Raw genomic sequence first — 15,678 nt, 5'->3', positions numbered from 1 at the left:
TCAGTAATGGTGCCAGGAGAATGCATGCTAAACACCCATAAAATTAAAAATTTTTGAAATACACTTTCTTATAAAGTATACAGAACTTTTTTTTCCTTTTATAGATATATTCTCAATAGAATTGCCTTGATGGAGGGATTGAGTCAACCCTCTGGCTCCTCCAGGCTTGTTCAACATTCTGAAGCAGGTTGTTTGTTATAATCAATTGTGTGAAACATTTATCGAAAATTGTTATCAAACAGATGTCTCAAAACATCTCATAACATCTATTAAGTCATCAAAGGCTACAGATTTTAATTGAAAATTAAACTGAAAATTATGAACATGCAGTTGTCTCTCTCCTAATAACTGAGGAAGAGTTCACCAGTCACAGTTGATCATGTGTTCTCACTAAAGCTATTGTATTAATTATTTATTGGTAGGACTAATTCATACTGCAGATGCTACAAAGTTAAAAGAAGTGTCTCTTATCACCAGTTTCTCTGAAAGATCTGAGAACTTCAGCTTTCTTAGACAATGACTTGGTAGCATTACAAAGACAGTCTGCCTTCTCTTTTGTTCTTTTTGTCCTTGACAAACTTATTAAATTGTGTCTTCCTTTTGTGTGAGCTCTAATTCATCCACTCTGAAGTTCCACACTTCCAACATTAATACCTTGTGTATTGGCAAGAGTCATTCAAAGCAAAGTCAAAAGAAGAAAGACTTTAATTTTCTTCACCTGCCTAATTGGAACAACATGATAATTTGGCTGTCATCAGATTTAATCAAACCAGATTACATTCAGGTGTCATGCGACCTTCCTGGGTCTTCATCTTAGGAAGTCACTGAAGTGAGAGGCCCAGGAATAAGATGATCACTGCCTTGTCAGCCAGTTGCTTTTTCACTGGTGGAAGTCTAATTTAATTCCAAATACAACTGCTCAGCCTATTCATGAATCTATAATGAAAGACAACCAAAAGCCTCTTAAAGAAACATGAGTTTCCTTAAACATGATTTGAGAATTCATCCAGCCCAAATAATGACACCCCTCCTTCTGAATCCCTGAACAGCAGAAAAAAGCATATTTAAAGTCTTTCAAGACCACAAACATCAGTAACTAAAATCTATTCCTCCTCTTCCGCTTAATATCAGATCCCAAAGTCTGTGAGTATTTTTATCCTGTTCTACTTGAAATATAAAATCACAGTTAGGGATATGATGACACATTGTTTTAGTTTAACAAGATTACAACTTCGAAATTAAAAGGCTTCAGATGAAGGTGTGGAAAAGGAAGAGAACGGCTCTTTACTAACAAACCCGAATAAAGAATAATGGCGCAACCAAAACTTTCAAAAGAAACTAAACAAAGTCCTAATTCCCCGGGAGGGGGGGGGGGGGGGAAGAAGCCCGCAGCAAACGAGGGAGGCTGAGGGCGAACTGTCCCCGGCACCCCAACAGCCGCTCGCAGCCACGTGAGCAGCCGGTGACGTCGCAGCCAGCAATGAAAGAGTCCCTTTTTTCCCTCAGGCGCAGGGCTATGGTGCGGTAGGCAGGCAGTCGCCGCGGTAAATTTGCCACGGCCCGGGGCAGAATACCTCGCTCCTAGATAATCGGTCTCTCTCCCAGTCGTTCTCCACGCGGTGTCCGGCGAGGAAAAAAAAAAAGGAGAAAGAAAAAACAAAAAACTTCTCCTCAGGAGGAAGGGGCGGCCGAAAAACCGAGAGTGGCTCTCACTCTGTCGGACAGCGAACAAGTCCTCCACAAAAAGGCGTTTCCGAAGTGTCGCGCTGACCGGCTTTTAAAGGGAACCTCCCCCCCCCCCGCGCTGCCCCGCGTGTGCGGCCCCGCTCCGTCCCCTCTTCTTCCTCCTCCATCCCGGAGAAACGGATAAGGGGGGCGACCGACACTGGGAAAAAATTCCAACATCTCTTTTTCGAACCTATAACACACTTACTCACCCTTCGCTCCAGAATACCACAAGAGCAAAGAGACTGACCTCTTCAAGAAGTGATTTCAACAGTAAAGAGAACATGGGCAATGGCAAGTTGGATATGAGTCAGCAGCGCCCTGGCAGCCAGGAGGGCCATCTGTGTCCTGGGGGGGGACATGAGGCACAGCATCGCCAGCCAGATGAAGGAGGTGATTGTCCCGCTCTGCTCTGCACTGGGGTGGCCTCACCGTGAATTATTGTGAGCAGTTTTGGACACTGCAATATAGGAAAGATATTAAGCCATTCGAGAGCGTCCAAAAGAGGGCAACGAAGCTAGTGAAGAGCCCTGAGGGGAGGACGTATGAGGAGAGGCTGAGGTCATGGTATGGGGCGGATCTAATGTGTTTCTTTCAAACGTAATTCAGTGCCTTCATGTCAAGAGGCAGATGATATTTGCTGCATAAAGTGATTTAGAATAAGTTTCTTTTCAATAGTAACATGAAGTACGGTGTTGGATCTATCATGCAAGATACATACATACATCTATATATATATAAGTATAAAAATGAGATTCAGGTTCTGGTTTTAAGAACACTCAACTACAAACAAGTAGTAGTTTAATATTTTTAAGGAAAAGTTGTGTAATGAGATTCTAATTTGAAAAAAAAAGGCTAGGTGAATGTACACATGCCAGCAATGTTTAGATTTAGTGCAAATTTTATTCTGCATCATCTGAATGAGTCCCTAATGAAATTAAAGGAAATCTTGGATTCAACTTGGCTTCAACAGGATGAAGATATTTTAACTAATTTATAAGTTTTTAAACTCCTTCTTAACTCTCATTCATTATAAAGTGTTCAAGCAGCTTTTCCCAAAATTGCAAGATCTCTTACCTTCAAGAAAGTAAACTTTCATTTTAATGTCACCAACAAAAACATGGAAGAAAGTTACAGAAAAGTGCAGTTTAAAGGAAAATGCAGAGAATAGTTTCTCCAGAGGTTAGAAAGATACATATTTCCCTGCAGATAGTTACCTTTGCTGACAAGTAGCCCAAGTCTGTTGTGGAGGATTTAAGGTTTTCAACTAATGTGGCATCTGAAGAAGACTATCAGTCCTAACTGATGTTCAGGAACATTTTTGCAATTACATATTGTGATCTGGAATTTATATATGAACAAATTTCCTTCCAAGCAACATTAATAACAATGGTGGCCATTGTTGACTCCCAGAAGGCATGTGGACTGAATAACATCCTCGTGCTCCTGTCCATTTCCTGATTTCACTGCCCACAGACTCATGTTTTTAAAAAGGCAGCAGTTGCACTTCACTAGACTTACTACTGCACAGAAGCAGCCATAGCAGAAATCTTAGTAGTGTTCCTTTCTGTAACCCAGATCTCCTAGGATAAAGTCACAATGTGGAATAAATTTAAAGCCCTGCTGGAACAAGGTCTTGGAATAGGAGGGATTTTTCTGTCACTATCTGAGGTATCATGGAGCTTGTCCAAAAACTCTTGTTCACAGTCTTAAATCTGTGAGAAATTTTGCAGGGATGCTTACATAGCTGCTTGTGTGTCACTACCCAGGACTCTGAAAGGTCATCTTTATAATAAAGAATTGCAACATAATGGCAACATAGCAAAAAAAAATACTATTTCCTATTCTCCGGTGAATTAAGAATGAAAATTAATTGTACTGTACAGTTGCCATTGTTCTTATGTGCAGGACAACTGTTAAAGGGGCAGCATTATCTATTTTACATCAGTCCCATCCTGATATGCTCTACTTTTTAATTTGATAAATATATGAGGCACAGTTTGCTTCTTCTCTTTGACTTATCATTGTCAAAGGATATATGATATGTAATTTCCCTTTTATAAAACAGCTGGAGTTATTACACCTCTTGCAAGTAATGTTAAATTAGAAAACAATAAAAGAGCCACTTCTTTAGAAGCCAAATAAAATGTGTATAGACATAATCCACTCTGAGATTCTGTAAAAACCCACTTGGAATTTCAAAAAACAAACGACAAAACAAACCTAGAAAACATTGACAATGCAGCACAATTCACTGTTGTTGGCTGTAGACCAATGAATATGTGATGGAAAGGGGTAGATATTGAGTAGGTATTGACTTCCACAGTTTCTGCTTTCCTGGGAAGGACAAGTTTTCTAATACAGTTTAGAAAGTTGCTGGAGTTATTGTAAGCATGTAGAAGGGCAGGAGAAGAACTAATTCAACTCTTTGCAAGTGTAGCTTTCCACAACGGACTTCTGATTCTGAATCATGAATCCCATACCCAGAGCGCTGTGATACCCTGACAATGCTACAACATTAGGTAAAAGTTACATCTACAAATATTCTTCAAAATAGTCTATACAAAGCATTGTCGACCATGAAGATTTTACAGTTGTTGTGCATACCGGTCATGTACTAGGTGTTCTCTGATCAAAGTGAAGTCTCAAGAAACCATTATTTATCTTCTGATTAAGAGTGAATTAATGGCTTATAATTAAAAATATATTAGATTGTTTTACTGAACATCCACTGTATTGGTGGGCTCAAAGCGAAAATAGTGTCTAAGTAGGCGGTCAGTGAAGCCTCTTTCTGAACAGAAATCACTGAGATACAAAGAAAAGGAGCACTGAAATAGGAAAAGAAAAATGAGAAAGAATATATACTTCAAAACATGCAAGGCAAAACTTAGGAATTTTGGTCTGGGGCTGATCCCAGTTGGTATTCATGGGATATGGCTAAATCCTTTTTGCTGTAAGCTGTGCTACCAGGTAAGAGGAAAACTCCAACTTAACAGGTTTGGAAGTCGGAGGTCCATCACTAATGCACTTATGAGTAATATGCTGTGTATTTTAGGGGACCCCTGGTGGCCTAGTGGTTAGTATGCAGGACTCTCACCTCTGCGACCCAGGTTCGAATCCCAGCCAGTCCCCTGGGCAGATGGAGCCCGTTAGCCCTGCAAGGCCATCCATCTATGAGAAGGTCACTCTAAAAAAACAAACCTACGTCCTGAGGACCTCACTGCCATTGTCCAAGCTTGCTTGGCCCCGGCAGATGAACCTTAGGATTAAAGGGTGGGCTCAGTTCAGCGCAGGCTGCGTCTCACCTAAAAAATCCATTGCGCAGGCTGGAAAGGTAAAAAGACCTTTCCCCAAATCTTCATTCGCGAAGACTGGCCATTATTATTATATTATTTATGTGTATTTTATTATGTTCCTGCAGCCTGGGAAAATGAATTTGATACAATAGTTTTCAGACAGAGCACTGCCCACAGACTGACTGACAGAGTAACTGCAACACACTGAACTCAGTGAGAGTTCAAAAGCAATTTCATCACAGTTATCTTTGTTTTTCCAAGTATTTGGAGCTATAACTTACTATCTAGTTCATGCTTAATGTGCTGTGTGTATTACAGTCAATAGGTTAAATACTCCTGCCAGGCGTATTTTTACTCAGTTATCTGAAGTAGACTTGAAGAGGGTGGCATATTGAAAGAGCATAGTAAAACACAACAATAAATAATGTATAGTTTCAATAGTTGTTCCTACTGACGTACATTCAAATTTTTATATATTTTCTTCATTCTGTTAAATCTCATTGGCATGGTATGGCAAGATTATAAAATTTCATTATGGGAACAGTTTTTACTTCAATTTTATTTTGGTTTTCTCAATTTTAAGATGTCATACACTGGATTAGAAAGTATTCTCAGTTGATAATGATAACATCATACCCTCACAAACACCTATGCATTCTCTGACCTTAGTGACAAGCCCCAGGACACAAAAGCAGTCAAAGATTCACAAAAAGCTGACTTTCAACAGTATGCAATACAATAGTTTTTTGTTGCTATCTCCGACAAATCTGAATAAGCCATTAGCAACACCTAAAGGTGCAGCTTTCGCTGCATCTAAATTATCGGCCCAGTCATGTGGCTATGTAAACTGCAGAAATTTACTATAAGTTCCAAACTGAAACATTTCTAAAACTGGACAAAGGGAAATTAAAAACCCTTACAGACACAAGAATTTCCTGAGTTACTTTGAAGTTGATGCATAGCATTTTCCTGGCAACTCCCAAACTGAGATTTAAAAGGTACCAATCACAACAGCAGTGTCAGACAACCCTTAGTACGTAAGACTGAATTCTCTGTTTTTCATGAATCCCAGCATCCTCAATGAGAATGATTTCAGAAGATTTAAAAGCAACAGATAATGTTGAAAAGTTAAAATCCCTAAGATCTCGCAAATAAAGAGGAATTCCTGTGATGACATAAGTTGATTATCTTACTACATTCAAAATTGGAACACATTGTAATGTCCAGCACTTGGAAGCTCCAGATGTGCTTTCTGTGACATGAATTACTGATTTTTCTTTCAACCAAAGATCGATAACATCAGACAGACAGAAACACTTTCAGTCCAGCTTTCAGCTTAAAATGCTGAAGTCTGGTTCTGTTGACTTCAGCATAAAAGATTTTTTGCAGTCTGAATTCTGGTTTCTCATGTATAAGGGAAGCTTATGTTGTCAGACTGCTTTAAGTTCCTCATTTGATCCACTGCCTACTGTTACACCCCACTGAGATATCATTTATTGTTTCACTTAACTAATTCCCTCCTAACTGCTGTTGTGGTATTAGGCAAGAATTCATTTTCTTCCTGCAATTGTATTCAAATAAAAATCAAATTCACTTCTCTCTCTTTTCATTTAAAACAAGCATATTTTTTGAGTTTATGTGTAAATAGTTTCCTTTTCATTGTTACATTATGTGCAGAAACAACCAAAATAATTTGATAATTGTTACTTTAAGTAATGTGTTGTAGAAGTGTAAAAGTTGTAAAGGGTGTAGAATACATTAAAAGGCAATTGAGTTTAAATATGTCTCAGGGACTACTTTGTTGTGTTCGCAGCTGCTTTTTACATGGGAAAAGCACAAGTCTATGACATATTCTTTAACAACAACTGAAATTGTGTAGTGTTTCCTGACACTAGTTTTCAACCCCTAGATAAACTTTAATCTAGAAAATGTCATAATCTGTAGTTCACCCTGAAATATGAACACTAAGTTTAATTGTCTGTTTGGATCCCCCAAGGAATATATAATACTGCATAATAATTTGGAAGTTACGGATTCTACTATATCAATCTTTATGAAATATTTTAGATAAATTTGAAGATATCAGAGTTAGCTTATAACAACATCTGCAAATACATAACAGAAAACTCCCTGTCACAGAAGTGGCTTTAAAAAGGATCATAGGAGTTACAAAGCAGCAAGTCTACCTTTCAACCTTTGTAAGATGGGCATATCTACATTGAACATGTCATTGAACATAGAGAAGAACTTGGAAAAAAGACAGTGTAGTTTCTGTAACAGGAAATCCTGCCACACAAGTTTTACAAAGGAGTCAGTAGCAATGGGGACAAAAGCAGTCCAGTGAACAAAATACTACACTCAGATTTTCAAAAGTGTTCCAAATTAGAAGTCACTAAAGAAACTTGAGACAAGATTGGAGGAAATGTCGTTTAATGAACTGAAAGTTCTTCAAAGATATGGAAGCAAAGAGCAGGACCTGGAAGGTTTTCAGGAAAAAGAAAGCTTAGCAGTACTCCAAAATACTCAGTGGATCAGTGTTAAGACTAACTTTGTTCAATGTCTGCATTGATGATTCAGGCAAGAAAGCCAACATTGAAATTTGCAAGCTTGCAGATGAAGCTTTTTTTGGATATTCAATGCTACCCAAAAACTCTACGGTTTTTGTGAATGAAACTCTCAGTCACAAAACTCAGCGAGGGTTTGATGAACTACAGAACTGACAATTCAACTAGGGGTAATAAAACATGTTTGTATGATACAGAATTTGCAATGGACAGTCACATTCCAGAAAAGCCTTTGGGATTTTAACTGATGTTTCATTGAAATCATTAATTGACGCACAGGGCAACCAAGAAAATTACAATATGATTTTGGGTATCATCAAGAAATATGATTAAGAACTAAAATGAAAGGGGTCATTTTGCTGCAATATAAAAATGTAAATCTACATCTTGATGGATTAAGTCTGTGCACATACTGTAAATTCTAAATTCTGGAAAGATTTAAAGCACCAAAACTTTCAATGAAATTTTATTATCACTTCATTTTATTTCATTAAATACAATTAATCTGCCACAAAATATAGTGTTAAGCACTTTTTACCTTTTAGTTATTAGTGGCTGTTTATTACCTGTCATAATCCTACAATTTCCTTTCCTCATTAGCCTTTTCTTCTCATGAATTCAGTTTACCTAGGGACAGTTAGATGACCATTAATTATTCTCCTCCCCAGAAATCAGTCAACACTTCATCTTCCTCTTGAGAAAGGGGCTTGGTCCTACCCCTGTGGAAATTGCTAGGAAGTATAAAACAGGGGAGACAGCTAATTCTTGGACTTCAGGTTGTAACTTATTGCACAAGAAGGAGAAATGCTTGTAGATGTTTGCAACTAGGTCCAATAAAATGCTTAAGATATGCCACATTCAGTGCCATTTTTGACAGCTGTAACCTCCAGAGGCCACCTACTATGAAGAGCAGCCTCCCTGGTCATTGAAATGAGCACAGCAGGTGTGCATGTGCAGGGATGCTACTGCACATAAGATGGAGTGTTTGAGGGTCTAGGACAATCCCTTTGGCTTCCCCCTAGTCAATTTGCTTTAAAGGCTCAAAGAAGTGAGCTTAAGCTTTGTCCACACCTTATATCGAAGTTGCCTAGTGATATAAATTGGGAATGTTTTGGACAAAAGGAAAAACTTCCATGCCGAATGGGCGAAGATCGGGGGATGGAGTCCCCCCATTCATTCAGGGAATCCAACATGCTCAGACCGCTCTCAGTGTAAGCACTACTACCCCAGTTTCAAGGACCTGAAGAGAAAGAATGCTTTCCCTGTAAAATGGCTTGATGTATACATGTTCCCTGTAAAACAGAAGCAGAATCTCAACTTTGAATCTGTTGCCAGGGCAATCTGTTAAACTGACTGAGACTGTGATTCCAACACTCACCATCTCTGTGTGTTTTCTGAAATTATCCAAGAGAAACAGATTTATTTTGTCTGCCTTACTTCAGATGCATGCTCTTATTACTAGTGTTCTAAGTCTCTTTGCCTCCCTTCTGACACTATAAATAACACAGCTCTTGCAAGCAGCAGCAGCACAGGTGAATGAAAAGTATCCTACGCTTCTCCATACTGGCATGAAGCTTTGTGGCTTCTATAGGAAAGTGGAAAGCATAGGGTTGACTCTCCTTCATACAGCACACAATTGAAAAAGCTCTTTCACATAGCAGTTCCCTGTTAAGCTGTTTTAGAAAGGTGGTTAGCACGATTTTTTTTCTGAAAAGATAATCTTTGAGAGTATTATGCGTGGTGATCAGTTCTGCAAGGATTTTTTCAAGTTCAAATATCCAATGTGTATAAGAGCAGAGCACATGGAAAAGAACCTAGAACAGAAGATACTAGCACTGCTATTCTGCATCTAAAGACAGATCCCACCTGGCCTTCTTTCCCATTATACTTCTGGCAAACTTCCCCTACTTGGGCAAACCAATTTTCTAGAGTGTGGTGACAAAAAAGAGCTTAAGACCTGAACGTGCTACTTATTGGGTGGCTTTTCAAACTGAAAACTTGGTTTTCCCACTTTGCTGCATTTAGATGAATTGCACTTCAATTATGTTCAACCACTGGGAATACAAAAGATCATCCTGCTCTATAAAATTATACAAGCAAGAGTAGTATTTTTAAACGAGTCCTTTCCTGTCCTAAAGGCAATGTCATGGGAGCTACAGCAACTTCACAGTTGCAGTAAAACTTGCAGCCCTATTCCACAGTCACTCTGTGGATCATTCTTATCCATCAGATTACTTAAGGTAGAAAACCAAATGGCAACACTGCTTAATTTAAAAATCAATTGGCACCAAAAAAAAAAGTTTAGTACTTTTAATAATTTCTTCACAAAATAAAATAATGCTTTTAAATACAATGTAAGGACAGTATTTTGAGTGAAACTATCCATAGAAATCAGAATTTCAGTTGAGTTCACACAGTTTAACAATAAAAGACATGGCAAAGGAAAGGAAATTTGGATTCCAACACTGAAAATCTTATTTCTTCTTCCCTTACCTTGCAGCGAATGTGCTACTGATTTTGTGTAATAAAATGCAATTTGTTGATAAGGCACTTCACAAAACTGGAGTGACAGTAGAAATAAGCAAGTAAATTCACGCACAATGAATATATAATTTTGTCAGATATGGTGGAGTTACTGACATTTTTCTAAAGTTTTGTTACTTTTCAATCAAAGATAACAATTTTGTATTATTTTGAAAAACACATAGAAAATATTGCAAGAATGAGAGGAAGAAAGAAGAACTTCCAAGATCTTTATTGAATAGAGCTAGTTAGGGGGAAAAAAAGCACCAACAGCAAAAACAAAAAGAAAATGTGATTGGGCATTCAACACACTTTCTGTTGGAGGACAGGTCATTAAATTACTGTTTAATTTTTTCAGCTTGATCTATTTTCTGGTGGCAGGAGAGGGTTGGATCTGTTTGTGCTTGCATCAGATTGTTGAGTGGTCACATGTACTCACCAAGAACCTGACATTATATCTCAAAACTGAGGGGTTTTTTGCTCACCTAATTGAGGATAAATCATAATATCTAGCAGTTGAAAAGAGCAATTTTCTTGGAGTTGTTTAGATTTTAGATTATTTCTATTTGTAATTTCTGAGAGTGAAACTGTGTCTAGGACTGGACTAGTAGGTCATGAAAGACTTGTGAAATGTCCTCCTTGTGAACAGCAATCTCACCCTAAAGAATCATTCAAATGGAAAATCCATCCATGGCAAAACAATGTTCAATGTATATCTTTACCAGTGCAGAAATAAACTGCCTGTAAACAATTCTTAAGAATACATAGCATATTCTTAGATTTTTTTGAGAACAAATTTATCTTATGCATTTTTTTATACAATCTGTTTTCCTTGTGCGTTGCATAATTCCAGATCTTTTCAACAGTTACACTTCCAAACCTAGAGTGAACACTAACCCTCTCTATCATTAAGCCTTCCTCCAACTTCCATTCTCTACTTTTGATCACAGATAAGTTGGCATAAATTTTTGGTTCACAGTTCATTTTTTAGTGAAATACATTGTAGCGTGCACGTGCACGCTGCCTTTATATGATAAAGAAATACAGCACACTCTCCAAAGCTGGTGGAATCGGAAAGCCTTTATTTGAATCTCCCACTCCCTTTTATATCCCTGAACCATGTGATCTCCTTATCCAATGGGGTTGTAAACCTCGGCGCATGCTCTCTGGGCGTCTCTGCCCTGGTACATTCCCTCTGTACCTCAGACACGCCCCTACATCACCCCCCTTCTTATTATCTAAGAGGATCACAAAAACAGTGCAAAACAACAGTGCAAACAATCAGAACAGTACCTTGTAAACTACCAAAGCTTGCAATGACCCAGCACACTGCTTGCCTTGGCCTCTTCTAATGTAAACCTTTTAAAACCTTCTTATATTCCTAAGGGGTAGTGCAACTTGGAGAGATAACTTTATTAACTTAAAGGCCTTGGCCTAACCGTGCAAACTTATAACCTTTATTAACTTGAGGGTTTTAAATAACTGGGGAGTTCAACTTTATTAAGAAACAGGCTAAGCTTAGCAAAACTAAATTATCTTAAAGTGACCCTGTGGCTGAGGTAGTGTCATTTGTGAGGTGTTTTGTGTTTTAATATTTGTCCAGTCATACAGCACATATTCATTCACACATCATTCGCTCAACGGCCGTCTTTGACTCATATACACACACTTATGAATTTTTTATTGACTGCTTTTTGCCACATTGGTCATTCTTAAGTGTAAACCTGAAACGTAAACATAACTCTTTTATAACTTCTGCGTTACTCTGGTTCTTGCTGATGCGAATGTGTACCTAGGTAGGGCCTGACACACCTGGAAGGAATCCATTTTAGCTCTTTCCCTGCACCCACACAGGCATAGCCTCTCCCCCACGTCACGAGGTCTAGCGGTCCCGTCCACTGTCCAGAAATCAGATCCCTTACCATGACCGGTGGTTTGGGAGAGGCAGGCTCCTGAGGCCTGTGTTGCTTTTCATACTTACTCTTTTCGGTGCTGTCACAATTTAAAAAATTGATAACATACATGGCTTTCCATAGCCGTTCTTGCAGGCTATCCAGGTTCCCCCCTTTTTTTTGTTTAGCTAACATTTCTTTCAGTGTGCGGTGTGCCCTTTCCACAATTGCCTGACCGGTTGATGAGTGTGGGATGCCTGTGACATGTGAAATTCCCCAGTCTGACAGGAAATTTCTTACCTTTTCTGAGATGTATGCTGGTCCGTTATCAGTCTTTATTTGTTTTGGGGTGCCAAGGGTGGCAAAACAACTGAGCCAGTGTCTTATCACATCCTTGGCCTTTTCCCCTGTGTGTGCTGTGGCTGTTATATACTGCGAATGAGTATCTATTGTTACATGTACATATTTTAGTGTGCCAAATTCGGGGATGTGTGTGATGTCTATTTGCCAGATCTCATTTGCTTTTAACCCTCTAGGGTTAACGCCTTCCTGAGATGGCATGGGTGTAATTTTTTGACAGTCTGGGCATGACAGGATGATGTCTCGAGCTTGATTGATTGTTATTTGAAATTGTCTCTTTAGAGAGCGAGCATTTTGATGGAAAAATGAGTGAGACAATTTTGCTTGCTCTAAGACTCTGGGTACGGTGTTAAACATTGCTGCTCTGTCAGCTTCCCTGTTCCCGTCAGCTATGGGTCCTGGCATGTTGGTGTGTGACCTTATGTGCATAATGTAGAAATCAAACCTTCTGTGATTGACAAGAAACCAAATAGAACGCATTTCAAACAACAAATGTGGGTTAGAAACATCTCGAAGAAACGAACTCTCAAGGCGCGAGACTAAACCTGCAGCATAACAAGAATCAGTAACAATGTTAACAGGTTGCTCAGAAAATTTCTCCAGGGCAATACGGATGGCAGCCAGTTCCAAAACCTGTACAGAACCTTGGTTCCTGGTCTGCACCTCCTGTTCCCACTGTCCTGTATCAGGGTTTACCCAAGTCACTGCAGCTTTTCGTGTCCTCCCAGATGCATCTGTGAAGACCGTGAGGCCTTCCACTGGTTCATGTTTGCATCTGGTTGTGGCTTTTAAAGGTAAATTACCTATTTCTGCCCACAATCTGTGTTTAGGGAGATGAATGGAAATGTCACCGTCAAAGCCTGATAAGGCAGCTTGGAATCCTGTGTCCTCAGCTAGCATCCAATCCAAATTGTCCTTCGTAGCTGGAATGTAGATGATGGCAGGGTCCCTTCCGTCCAATTCCTGTAGTCGTCCTCTGCCTTTAATGACAAGCTCGAGCTGCAGTGGCTGTGGGGAGATTTCCTGCTGCATGATCCTCCATCCAAGGTACATCCAGGGCTGCGATCGCTGGATCTTTTCTGGCGCGATCTGTAACCCTGCTTCTTGGACAGCATCTTTTAGAGCAGTAACAACAGTTTCTAGTTCACTTTCTGTGGCCGTGGTAATTAAAATATCATCTATGTAGTGATAGATGATAACAGAGGGGAAACGCCTTCTGATGGGATGAATAGCGTTTGCCACTACTGTCTGGCATATTGTAGGACTATTTCTCATCCCCTGAGGAAGAACAACCCAGTGATACCTTTGCATGGGCTGCGCATTGTTCAAGGCCGGGATGGAAAAGGCAAACCTTGGCGCATCCTCAGGGTGTAGGAAGATGGTAAAAAACAGTCCTTTAAATCAATTACCATTAGCGGCCAGTTTGCTGGGAGCATAGAGGGTGAAGGCAGTCCTGGCTGCAATGCTCCCATTGGCTCTATGACTGCATTTACTGCCCTTAAGTCCTGCAGCATTCTCCATTTCCCACTTTTCTTGGGAATGCAAAACACAGGAGTGTTCCAGGGGCTGGTTGTGGGCACAATGTGTCCTGCTTCTAGTTGTTCCCTTGCAAGCTCTGTTAATCGTTACAGCTGTTCCTTTTTCATAGGCCATTGGTCCACCCAGACTGGCTGCTCGCTTTTCCAGACCAGCTTAATGGGTGTTTGGGACGGCTGACCAATGGCCCCTATTGAAAAACCTGGCTGCTTACAGGAGGAATTTGCATCACTGTGCCAAACTGACCAAAAACATCCCTTCCCCACAGTGTGCAAGGAATGGGGGCAACAAAAGGAGCTACTTTGGCTAATTGTCCTTCGGGGACCAGGACAGTGAGTACTTGGGCACTCTGTCTGGGCTTTTGTGTTTCTCCCACCCCCTGAATGGTTGCAGCTGGGCAAACAGTGGGCCAGTTAAGTGGCCATTTGGAGTCCTTTATGATGGAAACATCAGCTCCCGAATCCACTAGGTCTGTAAATCGGTGTCCATTCACCTGGCACATCATGAGCGGCTGTGTGGATGTAATGGCTGTTGCCCAGTAATCTTGTGGTGTTCCTGTGCTACCGAAAGCCCCTGAACCCTGCTCCCCCTCTCCCTCAGGCGACACGCTGTAGAAGGGGACTAGTTGGGCGATTTTCTGTCCCTTTGGAATGAAACAGGGGGGTGAAGGGGTCCAGGCCATGATCTGAATCTTGCTGTGAGAGTCTGAGTCTATCACTCTCGGCAGCACAAATAAACCCATTCGCGTAGTGGAGGACCTTCCAATCAGTAGTGCATGCACCCCTGGGTTGAGGGGACCCCAAAACCCAGTTGGGATTAGCACTACCTCTGTGGAGTTTATGAAGACAGAGTCCCGGTTGGATAGGTCGAGCCCAGCGCTGGCTGAGGTGGAGGGGCACAAAGCACTGGCTGAGGGGGGGAGGCACAAATTGCTAGCCTGTTCCCTTGTGTCACATGTGTTTGTTGTACCGGAGCGTGCGACAACGCCCCTCGTCTCCCCTTTTTTGGCACCCTCCTTGCTTTTGGATGCTTGCGGGGGGCTACTGCAAAGGGTCTCCTGGGACAGTCTTTTTGGAAGTGGTCGGGGGCCCCACAAACGTAACAACCACTTCTGGGTCTGGCTCCCTCCTGTACTCTTAGCTGGGCACTCAGTGCTACTGCTAACAAGTCAGCTTGGTGTCCCACTGAGCCGACCCCTTGACAAGCACGAACCAGCTCTGCAATGCTGCAGCTCTCCCGTTTAGGGAAGGCCTGCAGTGCTCTCTTACAATCTGGGTTCGCGTTTTCGAAAGCCAGTTTTCTGCTAAGTATCTCTCTGGCTTCCTCATTTTCAATCTGCCTATCTAAGGCAGATTGCAGCCGGTCCAAGAATTGGGAGTACGGTTCTGTCGGGCCTTGCATTATTCTTGTAAATGACAAATTGGTGTCTCGGTCTGATGTGGGTAACGTTCTCATAACTCTCATGGCATGTTTAGCTATCACCTCGTACACTTCCCTATTGTACCCACTTTGAGCATCTATTGACCGATAATTACCCTCCCCGGTTAGTTGATGTGTTGTAACGCCTGCTTGTGGGTCATTGGCGTACACAGAGCAATTCTCCCGAAAGTCGTTCAGCCATACGTTGTACTGGGTATTGGTAAGACTTATTTTTAGGATAGTCTTCCAATCGTGTGGCATGAAAATGTAGGTTGAGCTTAGTGTCTCTAAAAATGCCAGGGTGTTAGCTGAAGACACGCCAGTTTCCCTTATTATTTGCCTCAGTTCCTTTGTTAGTTCGTG

General features: G+C 40.7%; 1 long non-coding RNA gene across 1 annotated transcript in view; it reads right to left on the bottom strand.

Annotated features, from left to right (window-relative positions):
* Nucleotides 1-424: 424 nt before the first annotated feature.
* LOC113961195 overlaps nucleotides 425-15,678 on the bottom strand; it is a 31,066-nt gene continuing 15,812 nt past the window's right edge. Inside the window, exon 3 of the long non-coding RNA XR_003532241.1 lies at nucleotides 425-1,041. This is a non-coding gene — a long non-coding RNA (uncharacterized LOC113961195). The remainder of the gene's footprint in view (nucleotides 1,042-15,678) is intronic.

This window comes from Neopelma chrysocephalum, unplaced genomic scaffold (assembly GCF_003984885.1).
Source record: "Neopelma chrysocephalum unplaced genomic scaffold, ASM398488v2 Primary Assembly neopelma1_97065, whole genome shotgun sequence".
Taxonomy (NCBI): domain Eukaryota; kingdom Metazoa; phylum Chordata; class Aves; order Passeriformes; family Pipridae; genus Neopelma; species Neopelma chrysocephalum.
The sequence above is the reverse complement of the archived record's forward strand: the minus strand, read 5'-3'. Positions and strand labels throughout refer to the sequence as shown.